This window comes from Orcinus orca, chromosome 6 (assembly GCF_937001465.1).
Source record: "Orcinus orca chromosome 6, mOrcOrc1.1, whole genome shotgun sequence".
Classification (NCBI taxonomy): Eukaryota; Metazoa; Chordata; class Mammalia; order Artiodactyla; family Delphinidae; genus Orcinus; species Orcinus orca.
The window spans coordinates 102,167,578-102,183,767 of NC_064564.1; the positions used below are offsets into that span (position 1 = coordinate 102,167,578).

Here is a 16,190-nt window from a genome sequence, read left to right on the forward strand (position 1 = left end):
GTGATTTCACCCCTCCTACCATCTCATTGTGGCTTCTCCTTTGTCTTTGGAGGTGGGTTATCTTTTTTGGTGAGTTCCAGTGTCTTCCTGTCAATGACTGTTCAGCAGTGAGTTGTGATTCTGGTGTTCTCGCAAGAGGGAGTGAGAGCACGTCCTTCTACTCAGCCATCTTGTTTCCAGGAATCCTGTCATTGAAATTCTTGCAAGGAGTCTGGTCGGAGCTGGTGCTGGTCCCCGTGCATGACCTCAGTCCAGCCAGCAGCCAGCAAGAGAGAAACACACCGCGGTTCCCAGGGCGGCCTCTGCTGAACGTCTGCAGCCTTTCCCGGAATTGCTCCTCCTGCTCAGCCTAGTGTACAAGGAATGAGGTGAGCGGGGCTGCAGGAGAGACTGTCCATACAAACAGCTTCTTTGTGTCTCTGTTATCTGGGGTTTTGCTAATGCAAAAGCCTCCTGCCTGCAGGAAGGGAGTTCTGTAAACTGGCAGGTGGGACCCTGCTACCATGGAGGAAAGGATTTTATTCCATCTTTGGTTAGGTCCAAGGTTGCCGAGGGGCTTGGTAATACACCTGGCTTAATAATAGTGTTTTAAAATATGTCATCACTTCATTGTATGAGGCAGATATGATTGGCCTCACTTTACAGAGGAAAAGAGAGAAAGCTGGGGTCCAGAGATGCCTGCTTGTGAGTTCCTTGTGGATTTCAGACTAGAATCCAAGTCTCCTGACTCTTGGGCCAGTCCTCTTTCCAATATGGGATCTTAAACATGTCAATAAGAGATGTAAAAATTCTTCTTCGAGGCTTGGATAAAGGTTTCAGACATGGGTTTTCACCTAAGTGCAGAGTCGATTCTAGTCTGATATTTTAAAGGCTTTGAAATGATCCATAGTTTATGAGTCTCCTTTCCCTGTGTTCTAAGTAGTAGATAAACGTTTTGACCTTGCTTACCTCAAATACAAGATCAAAACAAAAGATTATGTGTGTTGATGCTTTGGGAGATGAGGAAATCCACACATATATAGGCAGAGAGGTTCAGTAATTAATCAAATCTTCAGAGCTCACAAGTTCACAGTATTGACCATTCACAACTTAGTCATAAACTCAGACATTTGAAAAGGCTCCTGAAAATGGGAATATACTTTTTCAAAAAGTTACAGCCCCCAAGCAATGTGCTTTACTGCCTAGAACAAGTCACAGTCTGTGGATTACCACAAGCAGCCCCAGTAAATATTTACAGATGGAATTTAATGAATGAAGGCACAAACCCTCTGGGTCTCCTGCTGGGGTTCATGAAATCTTATTAAACACACTTTTTAGCAAGCTTGGTTATTTGCTTTTTTTTTCATCCCGCAGCAGATTAACTATAAGCGAATTGGAAAAGAAAGAGGAGCTGTTGTGAACAGTGAAAATGTCAATAGAAGGCTTGACAGCTTGAGAATAGAAGAGGAAAAATAAAAGCAAAGCAAAGAAACTTAGCTCCTCTACAATATAGCACTGGGTTGCTGAACCAACAAAAAGCTAGCTAAGTTTAAGATCATCAGAGATGTGCACAGACTATTTTAGATTGACTTTCAGCTATAATAATTTGCTTTAAACTGTTTTTGCAAACCTCCTTTGAAGAGGGGGTTAAGCATCAGTAATCATTTATTAGAAAGGCCTCTTTTGGGCTTCCCTGGTGGCGCAGTGGTTGAGAGTCCGCCTGCCGATGCAGGGGACGCGGGTTCGTGCCCCGGTCCGGGAAGATCCCACATGCCGCGGAGTGGCTGGGCCCGTGAGCCATGGCTGCTGAGCCTGCGCCTCCGGAGCCTGTGCTCCGCAGAGGCCGCAACAGTGAGAGGCGCGCGTACCGCAAAAAAGAAAAGAAAAGAAAAGAAAGGCCTCTTTCTATGAGAAGATACAGATGAGTTTACTCTGAGCATTTAACTGGGCTTCCCTGAAGGGTATGTGTACCCTTCATGACCTAAAAGACCCGTGAATATAATCTCTCTGGCATACTTTACACCTTATGGTTCTTTTGTATTCTAGATAGTCTGGGGAGTTTGAAGTCAGGGGTAATGCAAAAACAAACAAACAAACAAACAAAACCCTCCCCAAAACCCTCCTTTTCGTCTTATCTCTGTAAGTCCATTATGGTGCAGCTGTCAGAAAGCGCTTACCCCAGAGATTTCCTTTATCACCAGCTCTTACAGTGAATGAAGTGGGTCGGCCATGATCTATTCTGGCTTCAAGATCTGGTCTTACATCTTTTTCCCCTTTTGTGACAAAATACAAAAAAACAAACTAGCAAACAAAAACAACAAAATAAAGGAACATACATTAACATACACACACAGACACACACACACACACACATATATATGACACACACACACACACACACACACACACACACACACGCATATATATGATAATGGTTGTTAGCAAGGAATGATGAGCAGATTGTCTGCAGAAAGCAAAAGCTAGAAAAGGCTCTGTTTCCATGCTGAGCTTTCCTGATTCCTAAGTCCACAACCTGCATTAACTGTTCAGTCACTATCCACTTGGGATCAACGAAGAGGTAAATGCAATGTGCTGGCTCTAATCTTTCCCATGAATGAATGGATAAATGACACTCAAGTGGCTCACTGGGGGCCATAATAGATTTACTGTGCTAAGCCATAAGGGTTTCCTGGAGAGTAAAGCATAAGAAGCAACGGTTAATAATGTCACAATGGACATAATGATGTAACAGTAATGTCAACAGAGGAAATAATAATGGCTACGATAGGTAAGAATTGCCTTTTGTTGGACATCTGGTGTTTGTCTGCAGTACTCTGAACACTTTACTTGCACTCTTGCAAGTAATCCTCACAAGAACATGTTGAGAAAGAAGTCATTAACTGCACATTAGTGATCAGGAAACTGAGGTTCAAGGAAGTTAACTCAAAGCCCCAACTCACATAGCTAGTAAGTGACAGGGCTAGACTTGAACCCTAGCTTTACCTGTCTTCAAAATTCAGTCCTCCATCTCTCCCTCCTCCTCCCCCGTCTCTCTTCCTCCTCTGCCTTCTTCTCCATCTTCTTCTACTCTAACTCCATAGATAGCTAACTCTGTGGATATCCTCTTTGATCCATTACTTCCAATAGCTTTTTCAGGAGTAAAATGATTCCAATAGCAACATAAGTTTCTGAGCATCTACGTATTACAAGGCAACATGGCATAAAAACTCACAGTTTACAGAAATAATGGAGGAAAAGAGCACATATGTATTAAGTGCCTATGATGACTCAGGCCTTATAAATTTTATTATATTACCTCTTAATTTTCTCAACTATAATGTGTATTTTATCCCAATTTTACAAGCTAAGGGACTGAGGCCAAGAAATTTTAAAGAAGAAGCTTATCTAGAATCATACATTCAGTAGAAACTCTGACTTGACTAAATATTCACCAATCCAGGCAAGGTGTCTGGCTGGACCGAGATATGTACAGCCATAATCAGCGCTCTGAACTTCCAGGACATCAGGGCTTGGAAAGCCCCTGTGCTCAGGTACCTGCCCGGACATTCCTGTACAGCATGCGGAGGGCACTTCGATGACAGCTATCAAATAGGTGAAGGAGTGCATTTGTTGACAGAACAGTTATATTTCTGTAAATAATAGGACAGGTGCTAAAAATGCACTATATAGTGATGTTTATTGTGTGTGCTTATAAAAATAATAGTGAAGAAGTAGTAGTGGAAAATAAAAATGTAAATATAATAAATAACATCATTAGTAAAATACTGTCATTGCCATATAATGGAACAAAATGCAGCTACTAAAATGATGAATTACACTGACATTTATTGACATAAAAAGATGTCTAAGATACAGTCCGGTTAAAAAGCACTTCAAAAACGATGTATCAGATGATGAATAAACCCATATTTCTGAAATAGAGACCCCACTCCCACCCTCAACATACACACGTCATGGAACAAATGTATATAAACTCTGCAATTTTAACTGTGGTTGGCTTTAGACAGCGGAATAAAGGATAATCTTAATTTACTTCAAATTTTCCAGAATTTTCTTAATTTCATTTTGCAATAACTAGCATTTGTTGAGTGTTCTAACTTAATTACATTTTTTTCATTATCAAAATAATCCTACTTTATAGATATGCAATTTGAAGCTTAGAGAGGCTTGTAATTTGCCTAAGGAGTGGCAGAGCTGAGATTTAAGTAGATTTTCTGCTTCTACAAACCTGTGCTCCTCAGTATTATTCTACACTACAATAAATGTATAACAATTTTGATATAAAGATGCAATTTAATTATAACAATAAAATAATTTAGAATTTTTGCTGTCCAGAAAATGGACGATTATCCCTGCATTCTGCACAGCATACTAAATTGTGTTTCAACTGTTTCATCATGTTAGGGCTCAGCCGTTCTTTATTTTCAGATCCCTCCCTTTCTTCATTTCTAATACATACTTAAAATAAGTATTGTCTCATGTTTCCTTAACTCCTGAGAGAGATTGTTTCACAAGAACTATTTAGTCTCCAAGATGCCACGGAACCTTTAAGAAGAACACGTGGTTTTATGGTGGTGTGGTTGGTTATTCTTCGTAAAGGAATTCCTAGATTGCCAGGTGTCAAAACTCAAGGGGTTTAATCAGAAGTTACCCTCAAAGCCACAGCCTTCAAGTGCATTTGGTGCTTTATAAGATATAGAGCTGCTCCTCTCAGACCCCACAGCCCTGTGGGATGCCCTACTGTGGGATGCCCTACTGTGGTACTTAACGGCTGATAAAACCACTTGTCTTCTTGTTTAAAGGTCTCATTAGACCGAAGTCTGGGTCTGACTTATTAGACTGCTGCATCCTCAGAACCTAAACACTCACCTTCATAAGTCTGCTTGTTCACAGGGTCAGAATGCCCTCAGAACTCCCCCCAAGCCTCCTTAAATTTAGTTCCAAAATGTCAGTGATTGGTTTCTGCATTCTGCAGAGAAAGATGAAATCTACGGCTTAGCAGAGGCTCTTGGGTGAGCCTTTGGTGCCTTAGAGATGTCATTTCTCACTTCCTGTGCCAGGGAACGTGTAGAACCAAAGTGGTAATATGAAAGGTCTGTGCTCAGCCTAGACTAAGTTTCTCAAACAAACGTTGTGCATTGTAAGCAGGGTATATCTCTTGGGGATCATGATGTTAATTCATTTTATTTTTTCACTCTTTTGATGGGGTTATGAGACTGCAGGCTGGGGCCTTAGGTTCATAAAGAGGCAACGTAAGAAGAGAACTGTTTTTCATGGCATCACAAGAGAGGGATTAAATCATCTGCTAGGGAGAAAGATGACCACAGGGGATGCCCCGTAAAGAGAAATGCTGTGCACTCGAGGAGAGAAACGTTTGGTATTCAGCTCTGGATTTCCTTTTTCTGCATTGTCATTCCCTTCAACCATCCTCAGGCTTTAGCAAAGTCTGATGAAGTTGAGTGCATCTCAGTTGGGCTTAAAGAAATAAAGTGAGATGGTTCTTTCCATGCAAGGGTAGAAAGAGTGAACTGTAGCAGAGAGAAAAGGTGGCAGAATGGAGGAGAAGTTGAGGGTACTGACCTAGAGTGAGAGACATGGCCCAACTAAGATAAATTTGTGGAACATATAACCACTTCCTAAGGATTCTCAGAAACACTTGAGAAGCAGTCAAGTCTTCCTGTGTACACCGTTGGGGCCTGGATGATGTCATTTGGATATGAAAGAGAAAGCTGCCCTGAGAATGGAGAGCTTGGGGACACTTGGTTTATTCTTGGTTTAGGAAATTTAAGTTTCCCGTAAGATGAAGAGAACAGGGAAGATATCTGTCAAACATCTAATAACCACCAGTAACTGAATCTGTTATTATTCCCGAATCACTGTAGCTTTACAACAATGATTTTTTATTCCCAAACATATAAGGTAAATGCTTACATGTCTTTGAGACATACAGCTTAAATGTCTTTGAGAAAACATAGATTTTTTTTCTGAATCCGGATCTCCTGACAACTTCGTCAAAGCACAATGGAGCTCCAGCTTGGAAAGATCAAAATCATGGTCAGAGAAAGGTCCTTGCAGGCCAGGCCTGGTTCTTGCACTGATTATAAAAATGACTAAACAATTTTCATACGATTCTAAGAACAAATCGCCAACATCCCGAGGAGACATTTCAACACATCATCAGCTTGGAAGCTAATACCGGAAATGTCAACTGGGAAAAAGTATTAGACTCATCTGATGGGCCAGCCATAGGCACACGTCTCTTAGGCTGATGTGGGTAAACCCAGGACCTGGAGGGTCAGGGGCAGATGAACAAGCCCACTCAGAATCTTCTTCCCCCTGAACATATGTGGTTACTGCTGTGCAAACTACCCCCCACATTCTGTCAAGAAGTTTTCTGTGACAAAGGCAAGGATGTGAACGGGAAAAGGAGGTAATTGATGGTCCATCTGATAGGATTTCCAGAGCAGAAGTTGAGGCCTCTGAGTACAGACTCTGTTTCCCTGACATCCTCTGTCACCCCGCTTTTGATTGAGAGAGGGATTAAATCATCTGCTAGGGAGAAAGATGACCATAAGGGATGCCCTGTAAAGAGAAATGCTGTGCACCAGGGAAAGCCATTTGCTTTCCCGGCATGTCTGCAAAACATCATCATCTCTGGGTGCCCAGCTCTTGAGTATACTGCCCATGAGTATGTGATCTGAACTGGTGTCTCCAATGTCCTAAACAACTAAGGCAGAGCACGGATCAAAGTCTTTAGGAAAAGAGGCCAGACCAGGGCTGAGGGGAAGTTTTTCCAGGAGGGAAAGGTAATCATTTCTCAAGACTTAATCTGATTGAGCCAATTAATATCATTTGCGTCTTGCATGACTTCTGTTGGTGGGGCTAGGCCAACTTGATATTTTGTTATGTTTTAGTGTTTACTTCTTCTAAATAAGACCATGACTATTCATATGACTGTTATGTATAAACTAAACAGAAGTGACTTTTAATGTGTATAATGACTAATCTCAGTTTTTAAGTAAAACACACGGAAAGATACATATTAAAGTTGAAACTTTAAACTCATTTGAACATTTGGAGTTTTGCTTTGCTTAGAAGGACAGAAATGTTCATTTTTTATTGTTAGTACTCTCATTCGACACACAAACAAATGAAGATTAGATGAGCCAAGGGCTTGAAATGGGGCGAAGCTGGGAGCTTTACAGCTTTACCTGAGGTAGAGGCAGTGTTTTGCAGTGAGAAGGAGTATTGGTAGCAAGTAGTCAGACAGATTTGGCCAGTGTGCTGGATGTGGAGATACAGTGGCCAGAAAAACATGTCTTTTGTCCTCAGCGTTGTCAGTCTCACTGTGGAGACCTCTTAGAAGCAGAAATTTATAGTAAAGGAATACGAGATGGTAAAAGCTGAAAGGGGAGAAGAATGAGGTGCTGGAGGCGCCTTATGAAGACCACCCTTTCCATCTGGGGGCAAAGTGATAGGCCAAGGAGCACGGACTATGACAACAGACTGTGAAGACAGGAAGAGTACTGTATCAACCTTAAGTAGGTATTTAAGTGTGGCTGGGACACAGGGTACATGAGTGTAGGTGAGTTGTAGTATGGTTGCCATTGAGGGGTAAAGGTCAAGACAGAGTCAAGAGATTCTGGAAGGCCTTGGGCTCTAATGAATTTGGACTTTATTCTAGGACAATGGAGGGCCATCAATGACGCAATGAGATTTATTTCTTTGTGCATCCGTTCATTAAATATTCACCATCTAATACTTTTTATTTAATAAACATTTTTGAGCACAGACAGGCACAAACACAGAAATAAACAACAAACCCAAAAACCAGATGAAATATCCTGCCTTGAAGGAGAAGGTGGCAGTTTTAGACATAGTGGGCAGGGAAAGCGTCACTGAGAAAGAAGGTGGCACTTGGGCAAAGAGATGAAGGAGGATATCCAGGAGAAAAATGTTCTAGGTGAAGGGAAAAGCCAGGGCAAAGTTCTGGAGGCAAGAGAATGCCTGGTGTGTTTGAGAAACACCAAGCCAGCCCACTGGGCTGGAGTGTAGAAGTCAGAGATGGTGGACTTTCAGCTTCTGTGCTGAGTCAGGAGGGAGGCTGCCGGATTGTTCTGAGCAGAGACAGGAAGTGCCTGGCCTTCTGGCTGAAAAGGGGGGTTGCAATGGGTCAAGGGCAGAAGCAGAGAAGCAAGTTAGGAGGCTAGTATAGTAACCTAGGAAGGAAAAATGGCAGACACTTGGACTGCTGTGGAGCAGTGGGTAGGGTCAGAAACCCGACAAGGTTTGCTGACCATTGAAGGGGTGTGCAAGGACAGCTGACAAGTCCAGAGAATGAACTTATGTTTTCCGTCAAGCCCCTGGAAGGATGGGTTGCCTGAGTCCCATGGGGAAGACTGTGGAAGTGACATGGGGAACAGATACCGGGGGACGATCAGGAATTTCGTTTTCAATGTGTTCAGTTTGAAATATTGATTAGAAATGCAAGAGCAAAAACCAAATCAACAGATGCCAAAGTTCTGGGGGAAGGTATGATCCAGACACATAAGTTTGGGAGTTTTTAGTCTACAGAAGGTATTTAGAAATAGAAGAATGGATTAGAACACTGAGAACGTAGTGTCAAACATTGTTAGGCACTGAACATCCAGCGGTGAGAAGAATAAACCAATCCCTTGTCCTTGAAGACCTCACAGTAAAACAAAATAAATAAATCAAACAATAGTATATATGAAACAATGGTTAAAACTGTATTAGAATGAATTCTGGATGCAGAGGAGAGAACAAAGTGGGAGGGAAGACCCAGCAGAGATTGTTCCACAGGCTGCTGTCATGATTCCCAGAGGATGTCTTGTCTTGAGTTTGGTGTTGGCAGTGGGAATGGAGAAAAGATTTGAGGGACACTTAGGAGGCTTAATCATCAGAATTGGGTAATTGTTTAGTTCCACCAAAATACCTGACTCAGAAGACACGAAAAGAGTTTTGCTCCTTAAAGAAAAAGTCTTGGCAGGGCGAGACTGTCACTCATTGGGCTGACCTTAGGTGTAATACCTCCTCTGCTGTGTAACCCTTTGTCAGCTTGGGTAGATTTTTAACTTTTCTGTTTTTCAGTTTCCTTACCTGAATGAGATAAAATAATGCTTCCTAATGTTCTTATGAGGATTAAAGGGGAAATTACACAGAGGCTCCTAGCAGGGTTGTTGTAGAGCACTTAGCAGATGGACAGGAGGAAACATTTCCTTTTCCTCTACTCATCTTAGGTTCACTGCCCGGGGGCCCAGCACATTAGACAGAAAAAAGACAGATTAACAAGAGAAAACCAAAGAGAAGTGTATTAACATAGCAATCACACAAGCACACAGGAGTACTTACTTAGTGATGAGTAACTCAAAGAGATGATTGCATCTTGAGCTTATATAGCATCTTAGCAAAGAACAACAAAAATTGTGGAGAAGTGACAAAACAAAGGAAATGGCCTTTGAGCTTCTAAGGTTGGCAGATTTTAGGAAGGGAAATATATGGGGAGACTAACGATAGAGAAGGGTTCGTTTCAGCAAAAGGTTTATTATGCAGACTCTTCTGTCATGTCTGGGGTGAGAAGGGTCTAGAGTTGTCTGTTGTGATTAACTTGTGTCCCTCCTGGTAGAGAGAAGAGAGGGGACATTTTATAAATTTACGGCCTGCTTTTAGGCAAATAGGGGGAAGTCAGAGAGCTTTCCTTCTCTCTGTTTCTTCTCAGTTATCTTCAGCTCCAAATAACCAGTATGTCAAAGCAGTATATTCTGCTATACCTTTCATGGCCACTTAGAAGATATTACTTCTCTTTCTGTTGAGTTAAGAAGCTTAAAAAATCAATAAAATAAGATAAAAACAAAACTCACTAGATCATACAACTAAAAACATACATTGAAAGAAGAAATGGTTGTAGGCATGGCTGGATCCACAGTGATCAGCCCTCAGCTTGTCTTCCTGCCTCAGCCTGCTTGCAGATCTATTCATTTGATCATCACACAGACTTGACTTAATAATGTCAGAACCTGAGGTGGTAAAGCTGGACACTGAAAATATCCGGCTACAGCCTGTTAACTGTTTCATCGTCAAATTGTCCCACCTCAAGTCCAGTATTTGTAAACTATCCCCCACCCATGTCCTTCTGATACTGAACTGGTACACTGATCGTTGGCAACCTAAGTAGAAAGAATGTCGCTTTCCCAATATCCTCAGCGAAATTTCCGGATATGACCCTTCTTGGCCCATCCTACGTACAGCACACTGCATCCTTGACTGTGAACAGGAGGATGGAATTCTCATCCAAGGGCGGGGATCAGCCTCACCCAAACCTCATAGAAAAAGGGTAAGGGAAGAGCAAGGAAGCAAAAACATAGGTCCTCCAGCTTGCCTTTTCTTATTGGGTTATACTCACAAATATCTCAGAGTTCCTGACCTTCAAGCCCCTGACTTATCTATCTAATAACCATGTTGAATTTCATGGTCAAACACTATAACCTGCAAACTCCTTGAAAACAGTAACCTTGGGTTTAGGGAAAACTTGCTAAGTGTATGGTCAGACTCCGTCCCACCACTTCCCCCCTCTGCCCAATGTACTCACTCCCTCTTCTTGGGCCTGCTCCACAGTTATCCATCAAAAACATTATGCAGTGAGAAACAAAACATACACTTCATTTCCACCCAGACTTTTAACAATTGAAGGCAAAACTACTGTTGTTAACTACAGGATAAATAAAGGGATTCCTAAGGCCATAGTGCAGAATGACAAATTAGCAAGAACACGGTGCTAGGACAGGAGGGAGCGTCCCACCCAGGCTGAATCACCAGCTCACTATTGGGAAAAATTTATTTGATGCAAATGAAAAACCAAACATTTATAAATCACCTAAATAAGAAGCTTAGGGGGAGAGCTTCTGGGATTTGGACCAAAAAAAAAAAAATTGTTCTCCATGGGAGTTGGAGGATTGGAAATCTATCAGGACTTGGAGCATTCACACATCTGGTATGTGTTGCTGGGACACTTTGTCACTTTGTAAAGCCTTGATCAATTTAAGACTTCTGTTTATGGACCTTACGCTCTTACGGTTGGAAAGCCTTTTCTTAATGTCAGAAGGACATTCTGGAACTGTCAATTCTACTTCCAAAAGCAAAGCCCTGATTTGTCCTTCTCTGGCTATCTTAACGACCTTACTATAGCCCATGCTGTTGCCTAGACAACTGTCTGCAATAGTCATCTAAAAAATTTTCCTGCTTCTATTTTTTTCAAATAAACTTTTTATTTGAGAATAATGGTAGATTTATGCAACAGCTGCAAAATGCGTACAGAGAGTTCCTGTAGATCCCTTGCTTCGTTTCCCCTAATGTTGACATCTTACATTAATGATATATTTGTCAAAACTAAGAAACTAATACTGATATGTTATTCTTAACTAAACTGCAGATTTTGTTCAGATTTGACCAATTTTTACACTAACGTCTTCTTTTCTGTTCCAGAACCCAACCCACTATACCACATTGCATTTAGTCGTCACATTTCCTTAGTCCCCTCTGATCTGTGACAGTGTCTTTGTCTTTTCTTACTTTTCATGCCTTGACAATTTTTTTTTGTTTTGTTTTGTTTTGTTTTGTTTTTGCGGTACGCGGGCCTCTCTCACTGCTGTGGCCTCTCCCGTTGCGGAGCACAGGCTCCGGACGCGCAGGCTCAGCAGCCATGGCTCACGGGCCCAGCCGCTCCGCGGCATGTGGGATCTTCCCGGACCGGGGCACGAACCCATGTCCCCTGCATCGGCAGGCGGACACTCAACCACTGTGCCACCAGGGAAGCCCCACGCCTTGACAATTTTGAGGAGTACGTGAGGGAAGCTATTTTGTAGAATGTCCTTCGAGTTTGTCTGATGTTTGCTGCATGATTAGATGAAGTGTACGGATTTGGGGGAAGAATTCCACAGAGGTGAAGTTCCTCTTTATCACATTGTATCAGGAGGTATTTATTGTCAGCAGGGCCTATTGCTGGTGCCTTAGTCCCCTTAGGCTTCTGTAACAAAATACCAGAGACTGGGTAGCTTATAAACAACAGAAATTTCTCTCTCACAGCTCTGGAGGATGAAAGTCCAAGTTCAGGGTGCCGGCAAATTCAGCATATGGAACGAAGCTTTGCTTAACTATAAAGCCATAAATAAAAGCACGAGATATGCCCCAGGTCATTAAGTGAAGAAATGAAGTCTGCATTCTGCTGGCCGAGTTCAGCAAGATAACAGTCCTTAGGATCAAGGACAGGAATTTAAGGGAAAGATGACGTTCCAAAGTAGGAAACCCTCATTATATGGAAACCTGCGACGATTCAACATATTTTAGTATATGTTGCCACCCTTCTGCTGATTTGAATAAGCACTGTGACAGTCCCAGTTTGACCTCATAGGGTCAAATACTCTCCTGCCCAATACAAAGGAGGAGCTAGTGATGTAAGCCTGACGTCTACTTAAAGAATGAGAAAAAAGCCAGTCTTTTCCCCTCCCCCACTTTCCTTTGATTATAAAAAGGTAGGCCACTTAATTCTCAGGGCAGAGCCCCCTCACCTGCACGCTTGTATCCCTCGCAAGCATCCTGTATTAATAAATCTACTTCTTGCCTATCACTTTGCCTCTCGCTGAATTCCTTCTGCTCTGAGACACAAAGAACCTGAGCCTCAATAAGTCCAGACACCAGTTGAGTGATTCTAATTCAAAGACGGTGGGTTCAAGTCCCAGTCTGAAGTGCACGGTTTCAGCTCCATTCTACCTTTGTGAGACAGGATTCAGAAAGCTAGAAACCCCTGAAAACATAATATGGGAAATCAAAAGGTGCTGGGTAGCAAGAAAATAAGAAAAAGGTCCCATTCACTAACGTGCGACTGATTCTCAATATATACCTGTCAAAGGAAGGGAGGATTATAGGATTTCCAGGCTTAGCAAATAAAAATATAAAATGCTTAGTTCAATTTGAATTTCAGATGAACAATGAATGAGTTTTAAAAATAAGTATGTCTCATGCAATATTTGGGACACAGTTATACTAGAAATTTATTTGTTGTTTACCTGAAGTTCAAATTTAACTGGGTGTTTGGTATTTTATCTTGCAACCCCGAGGAAGAAAGACGATGGGAAGGAGGGAGGAAGGAAGGCAGAGAGGGAGGGAGGGAGGGAAGAAGATATGAATCAGGCTACCTTAGGTTCATGCAGTTAGATTTTTGGTTCATCTGACTCCAGATTTACCAAGAGAACATCTGTCTATAATTTGACGTTTCATGAGAAACTAGCCACTAGGAAAGAATAAACTGGTCAGACTGCCTGGAATTTCTCACTGTTAACTGACAAATTAGCTTTTGACTCAGATGTGGCATACTCTGTAGCTTGGTACAGGAAAGGAATGTACTGACTTCAAGGACAGTCATATTCCTGTCCATGTGACAGATTTTGCAATATAAATTAATAAATTAAAACTCCAATTTTATGTCCCATTCCCGAGAGTTCAATTACTGCTATGCCAATCTTGAGAGATAAATCTGCTCCCCTGGGTGTGCTCAGGGTGGGGATTGCAAGGCTCTATTATGATGTTCCCATGTTTTATTTCTTAAACTGAATGGTAAGTATATGGTGTTACTTATTTTATTCTTTGCAACGTTTTGTACATCAAAATATGTTATAAGGTATTTTCAAACAAAATGAAATAAAAGCCAGAGCGGTTTAATGGAAGAAGGATGGATTTGCTTTGAGAAGATATTTGACTGAGCCCAGATTAGCCACTATTTTATTTCCTTCTATTTTATACTCCAGCAACATTGAGTTAATCAGAGGGTTTTTAGTGCCATCTCATGCTGTGCTCTTTCTTTTACATTTCCATGCCTTATGCTTTGCCTTTTGTCTTGGAAAGCCTTCCTTTATTCTTTCTTCCAGGCTCTCCCACTCCCTTTTTTTAAGAAAACCCATAATCATCATACAGGGCAATTCAGGAATTTCTTTCCTACTGGCAACTCTCTCTGCCGCCCAACCCCTCCGCTCACTGCAGGAGGGTCTCCTTTTGCCACTGCCTTATTTCTCCATCTCCCAATCAATGTTAGGTTCTCTGTTGCCTCCACCACATTGTGCTATGATTATCTTTTTACAGGTCTGTCTTGCCACCAATCAGAATCTTCTCAAGAGAAGAACTGAGCTTTATTCATTCCTCTACTCCCTGAAACTAGCAACACGACTAACCCATGTTTACCCATCTGAACTGACCATAGGAAATGCCTATCTGTGAGCCTTAGTTCCCGCCATTATAAAGTTGCTACATAAACACACACACACACACACCAGCAAGTACATTTTCAGCCACATATTAGCTGCTTAGAGCAAAGCTCACTTCTCTATATTCCCAAAGCATCAACTTCCTAATCCAACTTCCTTCTTTTACCAGTGAGAAAACTAAGGCCCAGAGAGGGAGAGTAACCTGCACAGTATCACATAAGAGTGGGGCAGCTGATTCATAGCGAGAACCCAGGTGTCTTACAGTGGTGCCTGTTGCTACGGGATGATAAGCGGGTTGTCCAACTTCCCAGCTTCCCTAACTCTTTAGAGAATTTAGGTGGAAGTGACTCTCCCTAGCACAGCCCCATAGCCAACCCAGGCCTCGAAAGGGCAGCCTGTGGAAGTGTCCATGGTCCCATGGCCATATTAATGCAGCATTTTCACACTTCCCAGAGCCTGGCTCAACCCAGCCGTCCCGCTTTGTTTTGGTTAAAAGTGTCACTGGCAGACACAGTAAGTAACATCTGTGGACTCTTTGAAGCCCTTTCCCCTAGAGCCTAGTTAGCCTTGACTATCAGCGGCATTGACTGAGGCTGTCCTTTCCATATTCTGCTGACCTGAGGTCATTTGGTGTGAATGGAAACAGAGGAGCTGGCGCCCCAGAATTGCTTGCAAAACAAGTTACTCTTTTTTCAAGCTGTGGATTCCATTAACTAACTGGAATGGTCTTCATGTATTTGGCATCGGATGTAGGCTTGCCCTCCCCCTGCCGCTTCAACATTCTGGAGGTAAGAATGCTCTACAGTCAGGGATTTCCAGGGCCAACCCGGAAGGAACATTCTGGCATAGATTTCCCAGACGGGTTGTCCTCTGGTTTGGAAAGTGTCATCCTATTTATCGCCAGTCCCCATTGCTGTGCTTTAAGGGCCATAAGCATGACCGTTAATCACTCCTTCCTTCCTTCTTTCTCGGTTTTATAGGGCAAGTCTAGAATAGCTCCATTTGGTTCCAGGTGGATTAGAATATGAACATTCTGAAAGCTGCAAGGGCCTTTGGCCTTCACCTGGGAGAATCCTTCATCCTTACAAATGGAGAAACAAGACAAAGAGGGAAGAGCTTTTTTTTTTTTTTTTTGCGGTACGCAGGCCTCTCACGGCTGTGGCCTCTCCCGTTGAGGAGCACAGGCTCCGGACGCACAGGCTCAGTGGCCATGGCTGACGGGCCCAGCCGCTCCGCGGCATGTGGGATCTTCCCGGACCGGGGCACGAACCCGTGTCCCCTGCATCGGCAGGCGGACTCTCAACCACTGCGCCACCAGGGAAGCCCGAGGGAAGAGCTTTGACTAAACGCCCACAATATTAGAATTGGGACTCAATCTAGTTTCCCTGGCTTCCCATCCAGGACTCAGAACTTCAAGGAATTCTCAAACAACAAACAAACAAACAAACAAAGTCCTCAAACACTGAGAGTATTTATCTGAAATTTCCTACCAGTTTGTGCTTTCAGATGCTGTCCTACTCTCTCGCTTGCTTTCTTTTTGTTTATCCGTTTATTTATTCCTAGTTTTTCATCTTTGTTTCCTTTGCCTAAATTTTTTTCTACTCCCGTCAATTTGTCCTTCAAAACCTAGCTCAGGGAACTTCCATGAAGTAGATGGAAGGGAGGGAGTCTGAGTTGTTGGTCTTGGTTCTTCAATCCCCTATTAAACCGTATTAACTATCAACACCCTTGCTATGGCCTCACTGTAGCTGGAATATATAATCCACTGTGTGACTTTGGGCCCTTGGTTTGTCGTCAACATGACATGACAGGCTATCTTCTGCTTCTGTCATCACCATAAGCACATGGCCTGGTAGGTACCGTCCCTTTAACCTAGGCTGCAGAATGAGACAGAAAGAATAGACCTGACCCAGACCT

At 42.5% G+C, this 16,190-nt stretch overlaps 1 long non-coding RNA gene across 1 annotated transcript in view; it reads left to right on the forward strand.

Annotated features, from left to right (window-relative positions):
• The window catches only part of LOC117201082 (uncharacterized), a 47,222-nt gene extending 44,871 nt beyond the window's left edge, over positions 1-2,351 (forward strand). Inside the window, exons 9-10 of the long non-coding RNA XR_007477912.1 lie at positions 81-368; positions 1,354-2,351. This is a non-coding gene — a long non-coding RNA (uncharacterized LOC117201082). The remainder of the gene's footprint in view (positions 1-80; positions 369-1,353) is intronic.
• Positions 2,352-16,190: the final 13,839 nt, after the last annotated feature.